The 14,462-nt window shown below is 48.3% G+C and overlaps 3 non-coding genes across 3 annotated transcripts; 1 reads left to right on the top strand and 2 right to left on the bottom strand.

The window, feature by feature from the left end:
• The first annotated feature begins 1,258 nt into the window (after positions 1 to 1,258).
• TRNAC-GCA lies at positions 1,259 to 1,330 on the top strand. Its single transcript has one exon. It is a non-coding gene; the product is annotated as a tRNA-Cys (tRNA).
• Positions 1,331 to 9,628: 8,298 nt separating this feature from the next.
• On the bottom strand, positions 9,629 to 9,700 carry TRNAC-GCA. The gene has a single exon. It is a non-coding gene; the product is annotated as a tRNA-Cys (tRNA).
• A 4,490-nt stretch (positions 9,701 to 14,190) lies between these two features.
• Positions 14,191 to 14,262, bottom strand: TRNAC-GCA. The gene has a single exon. It is a non-coding gene; the product is annotated as a tRNA-Cys (tRNA).
• Between the last annotated feature and the right edge of the window lie 200 nt (positions 14,263 to 14,462).

Genomic DNA, 14,462 nt, shown 5'->3' with positions numbered 1-14,462 from the left:
TAGGAGGAGGCTCTGGCTGTACCCAAATGTAGAAGGGAGCACGGTGGTTTCTTTTGCATACCCAGTTTCTGTGACTGTGTGCTTCCTATTTTGTTCAGTCTCTGAATGTAGATATTTATTGAGGTAAGTCTGTTCCTGTACTGTCACTGGATTTGGCATATGTGAGGGGTGGATAACTTATCTTTTAAGTTCATATGTTTCCAGATCAAGGGATCTTATGTAGATCCTGGACTTTGACTGCCTGAGGCTCTGGGGACTTGGGGTAAAGCTGAGTATATTTTGCACGTGGGAGAGATGTAAATAACTATGACCGAGAGGGCAGACCGTGATAGATTAAACAGTTAGCCCCCGGTCTTCACTTCTTCTCTCTGTGCCCTTTGCCACAAGACTTTTCAGATCCTCCCATTAGAAGTGGGATATATTTCCCTGCCTTTGATATACGGCTTGGTCCTGTGACTGGCTTTGACTGATGGGATGTTAGCTCACGTGATACAAGCAGAGGCTTGCAACCTGCTTGCATTGTTGGGCTCGCCTTTTTGAGTTTCTGCCATTGCCCATAAATCTCTCTCATTCCCACTTCATCACTTTTCCATGCATTGCATCCTCTCTTTAGGTTGCTTTTTGCATCTGGCACTGGAAGGATGCAGCAAATGGAGAGGGAAGAGGAAGAAAAGAAGAGATAAAGGAGGCGGTTCTTCTCCTGCCCAATATGTTTAGCGCAAAGAGGCCCTTAAGCATAGCTGTGGATTCTAGCTGTGACTTGGTCATTAATCTGTTGTGTTTTGTTTGGGCATGATTTTAATTACTACTGTCATTTTTGTCAGATCTGTACCATGAAGATTAAATCAATAGCTCCAAAGCTATCTGTGAGTCAGAATCATTAGGAGCTTGTTAGAGACACACACTGTCCCCTCGTCCCCTTCCCAGAGAGTCTGGTTTAGGGATTCTCAGGTGGGGCCCAAGAGCATTTACCTTTGCCCAGCCCTGCCCTTTCCACTGTAACCTCAAAGAGTCCGTTGAGTAGCCAATGCTTCGAGTCCTGTTCTTCTAGGTGGGTCGGAAGGATGTTCCAGCTGCAAACCTCAGTGAGTTCAACGCCAGTGCCTTCAGCCAGGGGAAGGGGGTGGGCACAGTGAGAAGAGCATCCCTTTGCAGGGGTGTAGGATGGAAGAGCACTAGCAAGTACACAACTCAAAATGTGACACCCAGGGTGTGGCTCTGCAGGTTTAGGGTTCTTATTAAATATAGGTGAGTAGGTGGAGGTATAGCTCAGGGGTAGAGCATTTGATTGCAGATCAAGAGGTCCCTGGTTCAAGTCCAGGTGCCCCCTGCCCAAACTTGCTTTTACTCACTGAACACAAGGTTCTACCTCCAGCTTTTTCCACCACACTGATTCAGCCTGCAAAGGGAAGAAGCAGTGCAAGTCTTCACCAGAACCCCTCCCCTGGCACCTGCAGCTCTGGATGAACCCGATTTCTTCAAGGAGGAGTCAGTTCTCATAGGTCCTTTAGTGAACGTTTATTCACTTTTCTTTTTACATTTTTTGCCCAGCATGTGAATCCTTTTAACTCCTTTTCTGGGGAATTCACAATTGTCTCAGTCTTGGAGGAAGACAGGAACCTGTCTGTGGCTGAGGTAGACAAAAATGCCAGGAGAAAGAGAGAGAGATTGATTTTCTTTTAATTTAATTTAATTTATTTTTTTATATGGCAGATTCTTATTAGTTATCTCTTTTATACATATTAGTGTATATATGTCAATCCCAATCTCCCAATCCATCCCCCCACCCCACCACTTTCCCCCCTTGGTGTCCATATGTTTGTTGAGAGAGACTGATTTGAAGGAATCGGCTCACATGACATTGAGGGCTCTGGCAAGTCTTAATCTTGCAGGTCAGCAGGCTGGAGACCCAGGGAAGAGTTGACATTGCAGTTTGAGTCCGAAGGCTGTCTGGAGGCAGAATTCCCTATTTCTCAGGGGACTTCAGTCTTTTTCTCTTAAGGCTTTCAACTGATTGCATGGGGCCCATCCACATTATAGAGGGTCATCTGCTTTACTCAGGGTCTACTGATGTAAATGTAACTCACATCTAAAAAATATCTTCATAGCAACGTCTAGATTAGGATTTGACCAAATATCTGGGTACCAGAGCCTAAACAAGTTGACACATAAAATTAACCAGCACAGTTGGTAATGCCTTAAGCTTGGCCAACTATATGCCCATAAATAAGACTATGAATGTAGAATAAATCACACCTAGAAGTAGGAGAACTTGGAATTCATTCTGGAGGTGGCAGAGGTGTGGCAAGGACAGTGAGGCCATTGGCTGCAGCCAGTATCCATTGTGGTGGCAACAATGGCTCCCTTACCAGGACCTGCTGAAATCCTGCCCACTTTATGAGCATTTTATAAGGGAAGATCTTCTGGCCTCCTTTCAGTGCTCTGAGCTCCTTGCCATCCTGGCAAGACTGCCTTCTGTGTTTCCCTTAGCCTGGGATGGCCTCTTCTTTAATCAAAGTGTCCTGATTGGTACCAGGAATGAGTAATAGGAAAAAGACCCTCAGAGAAAAGCTGGGAATGTGGTTTGATCCTGGCCTTATTGGACCTGAAGATAATGAAAATCTAGGTAGTTGAGGGGATGCTAATCTAGGAGTCTATATGATATAGTAGAAAAAGCTGAGTGAATATTTGCCTCCTGTTTCCAAGGGATCAAGTCGAGTTCCCATGGAATACTAGAAGTGGCTTCAGGCCTGGATGGCTGATCCTAGCAGTTTAGTAACTAGTTTTTGTTTGTTTGTTTGCGGGTACGTGGCCTCACAGTTGTGGCCTCTCCCGTTGCGGAGCACAGGCTCCGGACGCGCAGGCCCAGCGGCCATGGCTCACAGGCCCAGCCGCCTCGCGGCATGTGGGATCTTCGCGGACCGGGGCACGAACCCGTGTCCTCTACATCAGCAGGCGGACTCTCAACCACTGCGCCACCAGGGAAGCCCATCCTAGCAGTTTAAAAGAAAGTTAATCATAGGCTCAAGTGTCACTCTGTATGGACTGAAACCCGGGACTTTCTCTGACTGTATTGGGATCATCTCTTACCTCCGGTCACACAACCTGAAATAGCTGAAAACGGAAGCTGATCCTGAGGGTTGCCAAACGTTAATGTGAGTGGAATCTACAGCTTCCAGCAGAAAGCAGTCTCCTTGCTGAATATAGGTCTGTGGTTAAGAAAGGGTGGGACTTCAGGAATTACAGTGTGGATGTAGATATAGATCAGATACAGAGTAGATACAGAGTGGGAAGGAGGAGATCAGTACCAACTACAAGCCATGGCTTTACGAGCAGTGCCTTCAGCCTGGAATCCGAGAAGGCTGCAAGATAGTGGGGAAAAGAGGTGGTGGGGCACCCAAGGGAGCAGCCTGTGGGAAGGAGAGGTGAGTTATTGGACACAAGAGGGTTCGTTAGCAGTGAGATCAGTCAGCCAGATCTACAGAGATGAGACCACGCAGTGTTTATCAAACCTGACTATACATTCAAAATATTTGAGAACTTGTTAAAAATTCAGATTCCCTGGGGATCCTGATATACTACATCTGACAGGCACAGCCTCCTGTTAATCCCTCCTAAACTCCAAAGACTGAGAGACAGCCAAAGTTTATGGGAACCACTCTTCACGATGATTCTAAAGACACTTCCAGCTGTAGATACCAAAGCTGGTGCCCTCAGCCAGGGAGCAACGTTAAACCATTGGCAGCTTGATATTGGCCATGGTGGGAGTATTTGCAACTTGGCAAATACTACAAATCAAACACTACTGATTGTCTTTTCTTTCTCCTTGAGCTGATTTACCAGGGTTTCACTCTGTAAGGCTACAGGCATAGATAGCTGCCAGGTCCGGGGGCTGCAGGAAACGGAGCAGGGAGACAGGAGGGACCAATTCACCAGGGCACGGGCTGCCAAGTGGCACACCCGACAAGCAAGCAGAGGTCTTAGTGTTGAAGTTCAGGACTTGGTCCAGGAGATGAAATGCGCTCATCAGATGAGATTCGTTCTTCTTACTCAGGAAAGCAGGTCATGCCATCCCAGGTTCAAATCCGGGCTCTGAGTGTTGCGACTCCAGTTTCCTTTCACAGGCTGATCTACAGGAAGATCAGATCAGATCTACAGGAAGGCTCCTCTGCTCTCCTGCAGCCCCAGGTGACATCCATAATCCATATCCCCACTCACGTGGGCTGTGGGGAACGTTTTCTTTTATTGACGGCACAGCATCTGAACCCTATCACATGTTTGGGGAATACGCAATTACGTGAATTTTACTGAAAGGCATACCCTCATTTCTTACTCCATAAGTCAAAAATACTAGATACTTGGTCTCCCACTGTCTGGTAGTGAGGACTCGGACGAGTGCCCTCAGCATAGCCACCGCAGACTTTGGATATTGAGTGAAACACAGAAGCAGGAGGAGTTGAGATTTCCGTCTGGTGACATGGATGTGGCATCGGCTCCGGCCTTACCCTTCTTCACAGACTGGGCCTCTGTGCAATCTTGGTTCCCCTCAGAGCCCATCGAGTGTCTACACCTCTTTCCCTTCGGTGTCATGAACTACCTGACAAGTGCTGCCTCACCTGTTTCAAAATTAGTTTCTGGTTTTGCACCCAAATTTCCTACCTGGTACATAAATTGGTGTTAGGAGTGGGTTTCAGGCAACACAGCCTCATGAAAATGGTATTAATTACCCAGACTAGTTAAAACTACAGTTAGGGGAAATCCAATTAGTTCTTCAGGCCTGGGAATCTGTCATAACTTACATTCCACACTGGCACGATGGGAAAGTAAATTATCGCTAGTGGCCATCAGGAATGCAGTGCCTATGGGGTAAGGCTTCCGGATACCTTTGTGCTTCTTGTCATTGAACTGGAAGCTAACTGACGCTAAAGGCACCAAAGTAGTCTAGAAAAACAATGAAAATCCCAATGAGAAGAACCAAAATCTCTTCTCTCTAGCAGCCATATGATTTAGCAGAAAACCAAAGGCAGCGTTTGATTCTGCAAGACTGCTGAGTGACAACGTCAGTTTAATTCACAGCTTCCCCGGTGTGAAAGCTTAGGGCTCTGATGTGGAAAGAGTGAGATCCCAGAGTTGTCACGAGGCTTCACGGGAGGATTTGTAGAACCCCGAATATACCTCACCACAACAACTTCGGAACCTCCTTTGCCAGCTGAAGAAGCCCCTCCTTCTCTTCTGTGGATATGGTTCCTGCTTTACCTCCTCTCTCACCTCACCCCCCACCCCGCCTCCTCTTTTTCTTTTGAGCTATAACTTGAGAAAATCCCACTATACCCTGGAGAGCCAATTAAAAAGTCCCCCTTGCAGGTGAAGGCTTAAACGCAAAAATAATCACAAGACTCGGCTGATTTATAACAACAAACGTCTAGGGAATGTGTGTGGAAATGAATTCTTGACGGCTTTTGGACGAGAAGGAAAAATCTAGCGTTAAGCTCTGCCGAACTCTGGATCCAGTGTCCTACTTTGAAGCGTTGTCATAATTTTGATTGTTTGCTCAACTCGTTCATCAAAACCAGGAATCAAAGTTGTTCAAGGATAGATGAAATGGAGACGCCAGAAAATTCTTGAAGACAAATCTAAAGACTTTAAGGGATTGGAAAGGTGGCATGTACTGACGAGGTGTGACATGCCCCCACTCCCACCACAAAGCTTCAACCAACACAAGGGTTAGAAGACAGCCCCAACCATACAACCTTAAAAATGCATTATTTACTAGAGTTTTCGCATCTTTGAAAACCATTTGCATCACGTGTCTTTGTAGACTGGGAATGTTGGTGAGAGATGCTGTCATTGAGATACGTTCTCTAATTTGAATGAAGGATGGAGGTTCTTAGTGGAAGGGGCTAAAGTGTGCCCTTGATCACCACACCACACGCTGGCGGGAAGTGACTGCCTTGACAGCCTGTAGGTCCACAGCCTTGACCCAAAGGGTCCCTGTGGAGTTCTTAGGACCTACCCAGAATGCACATCTCTGCAGCTCATTTTTCCATTTTCACAAACAACACTGCAATGCCCAACCAGGTACATGCATCTCTGTACACCCATGTGAATAAAACAAAGGCATGAATTTGTCTTTTGATTACCCAATAGCCTTCCAGCAAAGATACATCAATTACGTTCTCACCAGCCCTGTTTGGAAAGTACCCACCAACTTTTCAAGAATTACAGTAATTTTGGCATGAAAGAAAGACCAATGCAGGCATATGCGTGCTGTTACATCCCCAGTTCTTATCTTTACAGAACAGGACGGAGAACATTGTTAAGGGAGAAATGCAGCCTGAATAGGATGACAGCTGAAAGTAGCTGGAAATTGACTCAACCACCATAGCAGCAAAAGTTGGATCCCCCAGCCTAGGGAAGAAGCCTAGGGCTATATATTATTAAGTTTGGAAGAATAGAAACCAGACTGTTACCAGCAGTTAGTTCACTCGTGAGATTAATTTTTATTTTCTTCCTGATGCTTAATTGTGTTTTTAAATTTTTCTATATGTTTTTTAGTCAACAAATGTTTGTTGCAAATCTGTAATGTACTCAACAACAGGCAAGGCACTGACGCGAGGTATTCTTAAAAGAAGCAAATGTTTTCTTTCTTCCCGCTTCCCTCCTCCTCTCCTTCTTCCTCCTTCTTCTTCTTTTTACCATACAGAACTTATCCGTGTTATAAGAATAATCGAGTCCCTTTCCTAACAGGACTTTTCCAGGGTCCTCCTTGGCCCCCTGGGTGGCAGCCATCCGATGTTTTAGCTGCTAAGAAGGGTCAGGTAGTGACATCACCGCCACGTATCTGCCGGAGGAAAGGAGCCCATCCTTCAGTGGGGGGTGGTCTGTCCTGCTGTGGGGCAAGGCTTGGCAAGGAGGGTCCCAAAGGACCAGGCTTGGCACCACTGCAGCTGTGCCCACCTGCTGGTCTGGGGCCTCCTGCGGGAACCGGGGCTGCATTTGGGCCTCGCGTGAAGGCTGCAGCCTTTGTGGCCAAATACCTGCCCTGGTGTCCACCAAGTCTCTGGAGACTCTGCCAAGGTCATGGGCTTGAGGGGAAAAGACCACAGAGGATGAGTTGGTAGAGGGACCCAAAGTCCCTACCGTGTTTCTAGAGGGGACGGTGAGGTGGCCCCAGGTGGGCGCTGAGGGAGGGAAACCTCAGAGGAGGCTTCTGGGTTCCCACAAGGCACAGGGGAGCATGAGGTCATAGCCAGAAAAGGGTGAGTTTGCAGTGAGACCTGTCTGCCAGGTGCCCAGGGGCAGACTAGGGGTGACTAGGAATGCCAGTGTGCTCTTGCTGGGGGCGCGGGTGGCACGCACTGGTGAACAGTACTAGACCACACTCCCTCCAGGAGGGGCTACAGCTCTGGGGGAGAGCATTTGATTGCAGATCAGGAGGTCCCCGGTTCAAATCCCTGTGCCCCCTAATGAGCCTCCTTTTATCCCCTGAAACAGCTGCTGTCCCCCACACTGAAATCTCTAGGAGGACAGAAGAGAGAAGAGGTGGGCTCAGGACCCCTTGGTCACAGCCCTTCCTTTGTCACAAACCCAGATGGTTTGGTCCGTCACCCAACCCCGCTGTGCTGGTCAGTCCCTTTCTCGTGGCTTCAGGTGGACTTTTGAATTATTCCTTGTCAGCCCAGCACTGGAACGTCCTTCTTCTGTTTTAACAGAAGAAGCTTCTGGGCACTCAAATGAGGGCCCAGTAGGAAAAGGAGCTTATGGTCAGGAGAGGGTGGGTCAGCCAGGCCATGGGGCCAACCAGGGAGAAACGGAAATGACTGGGGTGCTGGAGGACCCCTCCCTGGAGAGGCCACAACCATGAGATGGTGTCACTTAGGAAAGGGTTTGAAGTGGGCTCCTGGAGCATCTGGAAAGGGGAGGAGCATCTGACTGCAGGTGAACAGGTGTGTGGTTCAGATTTTCAGGCCCCTGCAAGCTTATCTCATTTAGTACCAGACATCGGGTAGAAACCTTTCAGGTCGTCTCTTGGGAAGGCCTATCTCCCTCCACCCAGTCAGGGCTTGGCCGTGGGAGTGGGAAGCAGATGAAGCCAGCCAGGTCGTGCCTTGCCCCAGGGCTGGGGGAACAGGAAGAACCTGAGACTAGCCCTGTGGATCTGGCCCCAACCCTATTATTAATCAGGTGTGTGTGCTTGGATGTGTCTCTTAATTAAAAAGGCCATAATTTTCAACCCTATAATATGGGGCCCAAAAATAAATTGGTGGTTCCTAATTTTCACTTTCCTTTGGGATCTTCTCAGGAGTTTGTTAAAAATAGAGTCCTTTGGTCTCACTCCCAACCCTTCTAATTCAGGAGGTCCAACCTGGAGCCTTGAACTTCCTTTCCATGAAAGCCCATCCTGCTCTCACCACCTCACCTGCCTGTGTGTGATGCGCAGCCCCGTTGGGGGACTGTGACCTTAGTTTAGTTCAGAGACCCTCCACCGATAGAGCCATGGCTTTTACACCGATGTCCTTGGCCCTGAATGGCTGGGCGTGGTCAGAGGCTTGTGCAGAAGGGGGTGGCGAGCAGGGATGCCTTCTGTGTGCGGGAGAGCAGGTCTCGTGGGCTCATTAGACAGAGGGGCTGCACAGTGTCTGAAGGAGTTCTGAATATAATTACAGAGGTCAGAGGTCTTCATTAGGCAGGAACAATGAGATGAGCTTTTAAGAACAGATGCGTCTTACCTGTTTCTTATTTTTACGTTTTCACTGATTTGGGAATACAATTCCAACTTCCTTTCCCTGGCCGGAGCCAACGATTCTGCACAGAGGAGAAAGAACCAAGAGGCAGGGAGGGTCAGGCTGGCCCTTCCCCCACCCCTTGCTCCTTGGCATTAGTCCCACAGAGCCAAGCAGAATCCTGTTCTTCCCCAGACCCTGGTCTGGGTCTGTGAGTCTGGAGTAGACCCAGTGGGAGCGTTAGGACCTGGGGACATGGAGCCTAAGTCCAGGACCTCTGACCTGCAGTCCAGCATGAGGGGCTCAGGAAGCTAAGCAGCTACCCCACTGCAGGAGTACAAGGGCTCCTCTAGGTTCATCTACTTCAGGTTATAACCCGTGGGGGTGCAATGAAGACACGCCAGCCCCCTCCGTGGAGAAGGTGTGGATCTGTGAAAGGTGAAATCTCTGGCTGGAGCTGAGGAAAACCCAGAGGGGTTGGAGGAGGCAGGGGTCTGTGCCTTGTAAACTTTAATTTTCCTGTAAGTCACCTGAAGGTGTATCTTTGAATTTCAGATTGGGTCTGCACTTTCTGAGGAGTTGTGAGTCAAAGAGTTTTAGTCTTTCTCTTTCTTCTCCAGGTGCCCTGGCCTAGGGAGGGGGAAACAGGTAATGCCAGACCCACTCTGGGATTAAAAGTGAGACAAGGGCTTCCCTGGTGGCGCAGTGGTTGAGAGTCCGCCTGCCGATGCAGGAGACACGGGTTCGTGCCCTGGTCTGGGAAGATCCCACATGCCGCGGAGCGGCTGGGCCCGTGAGCCATGGCCGCTGAGCCTGAGCGTCCAGAGCCTGTGCTCCGCAACAGGAGAGGCCACAACAGTGAGAGGCCCGTGTACCACAAAAAAAAAAAAAAAGTGAGACAAAGCAGGGGGCGCCCGGATTTGAACCGGGGACCTCTTGATCTGCAGTCAAATGCTCTACCCCTGAGCTACACCCCCTGACCTGGTAGAGTGGTGTAATTATCGCCTTTTACCTGTGTTGACACACCCAGACTCAGTCTTGCTGGTTGGGATGTCCTGGTCAGCTCTGCTTCTTTGAACCCTGGCCTCCCACCTTCCAGGGACCAGCCCTTCTTCCCTCATCACTTCTATGTGCATCTGGCTGAGGACCCCCTGGTAGCCTGGTTGACCTTTAAAGGTGGGGAGACCTTTCAAATCATCCAGATAATCCTCTTTGGTAATGAGTCATTGAGCATCTACTGTGTGTCAGGCACACTGGGATGGTGACATAACTGTGACTAGGCGACAGTGCCTTCTCCTGCCTGAAAGAAGGTTCAGAGCCCATGTCCAAGGGTTAATTAATGACATAGAATAATGTTCATGAGAGTTCGTCAAGTGAAAAGGCAGTTACAGAACAGTCTGTAAGGAGTTATAGATGATTTCAGCTTTTTATGTGTTTTTATTTCCCTTTTCAACTTTTCTATATTGAGCATGTTGCCTTTGTAAAAACAAAAACAAAGTTACGTAGGAAAAATGATACTCTAGGGAGTTCCACTTCTAGGAACTTCTAGGTATCCTTCAGAAATATTCATGAATGCACAGTGAGGGCGGAGACTCCCTGCAGCCTTTTTCTGGATTAGCGCTAAACTGGAAACCACCTAAATATCCATCGACAGGGAACTGGTTACAAACACTGTGGTACAGTCATAGGAATACGATGCAACAGTAAAAGATAAAATTGGTCCAGAGTTCTGTCACGGAAAGATGCTTAAACAATACCATTAAGTGAAAAAAGCAAATTGTATGACATATACATGTACGATATGAGCTCTTTTGGGCTTTTGAAAAGATAATGTGTATATGTATTATTATGTAATAAAAAGATTATACACACATACAAAGAAACTTACGTGTAAACATAGGTGTCCACATGTCCATACATATACATATACACCTATGGAAGGAAATAGACCAGATAGTTAATAATGGCAACCCCCAGAGAGTAGGGAGGGGGTTCTTTTATTTTCCAATGTTTGCATGTCCAATAATAACCCAAATGTCTACACGGTTCCAGCCTTCCAGGTCCTGAGTGGGAAAAAAATAAATGAGAGAAAGCACTGCAGATGTTGTCCAGGAAGTCTTTGCCGCCTCCAGTGGCGGCCACCCCTGCCCTCCCTCTCCCTCAGACCCCAGTCACTTCCCAATCCAAACCCTTCCTGGTCTCTCCCTGGTCCGTCACCTCTGCCACATTCATTTCAGGCCTTTCTCTTTCTGCGCTGCCGTCACTCTTGTTTCACACACCGGTTTTCCAGCATCCACCCAACTAGAAAGGCAGGATGTCCTGTGATGTCGGACTGAGGGCAAAGGGCACCCCTGCAGTGGGCCAGGTCAATCCCCTGCCTGAGACCTACACCCAGCAGGTCCCAGACCCCTCGGCCACACCTGCCCCCTCCGCCCTGCCCTCCTGCAGCCTCCCCAGAGGCCTGTCAGACTTAAAGGAACCGGCACCCAGGTAGACTGAGGGACATCCAAGGAGCAGACAAACTGCATAGACATCTGAGAATAATGAGAGGATCGCTCACGTCCCAGGTCAGCTGAGTCTCGCCACAGATCAATAGGAGGAGGCAGAGTTTTTAAAGGCAGAGAAAGGTTTTTATATTCTTACCTGGAGCAAGGTATTCAAGGAAGGGACAGGCCCCCAGCTCAGCAATGAAATCATATACACAACTGACAAGGCCTCCTCCCGGTCAGAGGGAGATGGCTGGACTGGGGAGGAGGGGGCATATTAGGGAGCCTCCTGAAGGCAAGAAAGAGGGGAATGCAGCTTCTTCCCATGCGGAGAAGGAAGCTAAGGCCGCTGTGCCTGAAATGGATACTGACTGCGAGCGCCAGGGGGTGCCCGTCCCCTCCATCTGGGCTTGGACTGTACCGGCCCTAAAAGCGCCAGTGCCTGTCCTTGGCAGACGGCTTCGCTTACTGAGTTCACCGATGGAAGCAGCCAGCCGGCCTGCAGCTCTTGTTGGAGGGAATATCACAAGGTATCAACTGGAGTGCCGATGGCCACCCTGGCCCAGCATTTGGACCCACCCTCCTTTTCACCTCCTGCATTATAATTCCCTTATGAAACTGCCCTAACCTTCCGGCAAGGAAAACTACATAAACCACTCAGCCTAGCGGGCTCTTTGGAGGGAGACCAAAGGGCCGAGGCGGCAGTAGTTGACTTAGGTTCCGGCTGAAAGGCACATGAGTATCGAGGGCTGCAAGTGAGGACCCCAGACATGGCCACACCAGGGGTGGCTCTCACAAAACCAGAGGTGGTGACAAAGACACAGAGGCCAGGGAAGTGACAGGATAGCTCACTATCAAGCAGATTTGCTGCTCCCCCTGCCTCAGCTCCAGAGGCTGGAATACTGCCTTCTGCAAGGGAGGAGAGGGGACCAGCGCACGTCTTTTGTAATGGCAAACTCTACTTTATAAAGGACAACTTGCCTCCTAGGAGCTAGGCGTGCAGTGAAGACTGGCGCCTGGTGTCCCAACTCGGCAGTGTAGAACATGCCAAGAACCATATAGAACTATCTAGGTACTATCTAGACATAGAATATCTAGAACTATCTAGAAAAGGGGTTGGGAGAATTAGACACACACGGGGCACATGTAAAGGCAGCGCTGGAAGAGCCACAGTGATGGGTGAGAGTTTCCACAGAAGTAGAAGAGTTTGTGAGGAAGGTAGACAGAACACAGGCAAAGACCACAAAGGGCCGAGGAATCGTGACTGCGAGGCCGATAGTGGGGTCCATAATGGGTGGGCGGACAGGTGAGCCAGAAGGTAGCTCTGCAATCACGGAAACACAAAAAGATGAAAGAGATTGAGGTCAAAAGGAGAACAATGCACAGTCTCAGTAACAGCAACGACAGGAAGAAGTAAAAACTAGAAGAGGCATCAGAAAGGACTTTTCAGATCAAAGATCTTGAAAGGGAATATGTCCTTTTTTAAAACATTTGAGGGGGCTTCCCTGGTGGCGCAGTGGTTGAGAGTCCGCCTGCCGATGCAGGGACACGGGTTCGTGCCCCAGTCCGAGAGGATCCCACGTGCCGCGGAGCGGCTGGGCCCATGAGCCATGGCCACTGAGCCTGCGCGTCCAGAGCCTGTGCTCTGCAACGGGAGAGGCCACAACAGTGAGAGGCCCACGTACCGCAAAAAAAACAGAAAATTCAAGTCTCTTGTTAACAAAATGAATGAGCTTCAATGAAAGGGAAACTGAAGTGTAGCCCTGAAGCTAAAAGGAGTTTTGTTTTTACAGGCACTTATGTCCTGTGCTGATAAGAGAACTCGGAGGAGACAGAGTATTTATAACATGGGGAGTTAGACAAAGAGCTATTCTTCAGCTTATCAAGTTAGACAAAGTCTCAAGGAAGACTGGACTTGACCGTGTTCTGTCTTAAATTGCTTTTTGTCTGTATTGTGTTTTCCTGCCATTCAATGGAAAGACATTAAGACTTTCTTGCTGTCAAATAGTTTTATTACAGAGAAGCTGTTTTTAGGCCATCTGAAGTATAGACTTCTGTGTTTATACAAACCTGGAACATCATGAAATATATTTTAGGTAGTTGTGAGAAAGGTCTTAGAAGATGGTTGGTGCCGGGGATAATAAAATTCACGAAGTGTACTTCTGAATTACATGCTAGAGCTCTGAACCCACGATGAATTCTTAGATCATCTACCAAAATGCTCAGCTGTTTGTTCTCCAAACCATAGAAAGCCATGGCGTTCTTTAGTTTTGAGATAGCTGATATAATTCACTGGTCCCTTCTGCAGAAGTTTACTTTTAAAGCTTGAATGAGACGTAAAATTGTCTTTAATAATTACACAACCTAAACTGACACTTTGGCATGTGGATATTTCATCCTCCACGAACTCTCTCAGCCCCGTGAGGGCTCATTCCCTGAGAGGCACAGATCCTGGTGGTTTGGCTTGCAAATAGAAGACCAATTCCACCCTGTCCCATGGAGAATGACTGGACTGAGAAAGGGAAAAATTAAGGAAACGCTGAAACAGCAAATTTTCCTGGAAGATGCCATTAAGGTCAAGTTATAAATCATGTCCACATAAGGATGCAAAAGAGGGGAGTCCGAATATAAGATGCTGGGCAGACAGAGCTGGCATGAGGGAACCTGGGTCTGAGAAGGCTTCTGGAAGCTCTACTAAAGCTGGTTTCAACTTAGCTGCAGGCTAGGAGCGCTGGGGGTTGTTTATGATACCTGGGCTCCACCTCAAATACACTGATTTAATTGGTCTGGGGTGAGGCCTGGGAAATGGCATGTTTATAGACTTTTCACGTGATTCTAATTTATATTTAGAGTTAAGAACTGCCAACTACCATAGTAAAGCTTCACCGTTTGCTGGTTCTAGAAAAAATGTCTTTATGTTGATGTCTAATGGGGAAGAAGAAGTTGAAATGCAGCACCAAAAGTAAAAGTTAAGAATAAGTAGGGAGCACCCAGATTTGAACTGGGGACCTCTTGATCTGCAGTCAAATGCTCTACCCCTGAGCTACACCCCCTTCTGCTATGGTGTGACTTAATTAATATTTTTCATCTGTCTAGCCACTCCCTGTAAACCTATGAGTTACCACTTCAGGACGGCCCTCTCTTGGGAGCTGCCAGGCCTACTGCAGTGAAAGCTCATCAACCTGCCACAGGAAAAGCAACAAGCTCTCTCCTCAAAAGCCCAACAGCCTATGTCCCCCCTCCCACCCACTCC

This window comes from Monodon monoceros, unplaced genomic scaffold (genome assembly GCF_005190385.1).
Source record: "Monodon monoceros isolate NGI ecotype Baffin Bay Population unplaced genomic scaffold, NGI_Narwhal_1 Super_Scaffold_2, whole genome shotgun sequence".
NCBI lineage: Eukaryota > Metazoa > Chordata > Mammalia > Artiodactyla > Monodontidae > Monodon > Monodon monoceros.
The sequence above is the reverse complement of the archived record's forward strand: the minus strand, read 5'-3'. Positions and strand labels throughout refer to the sequence as shown.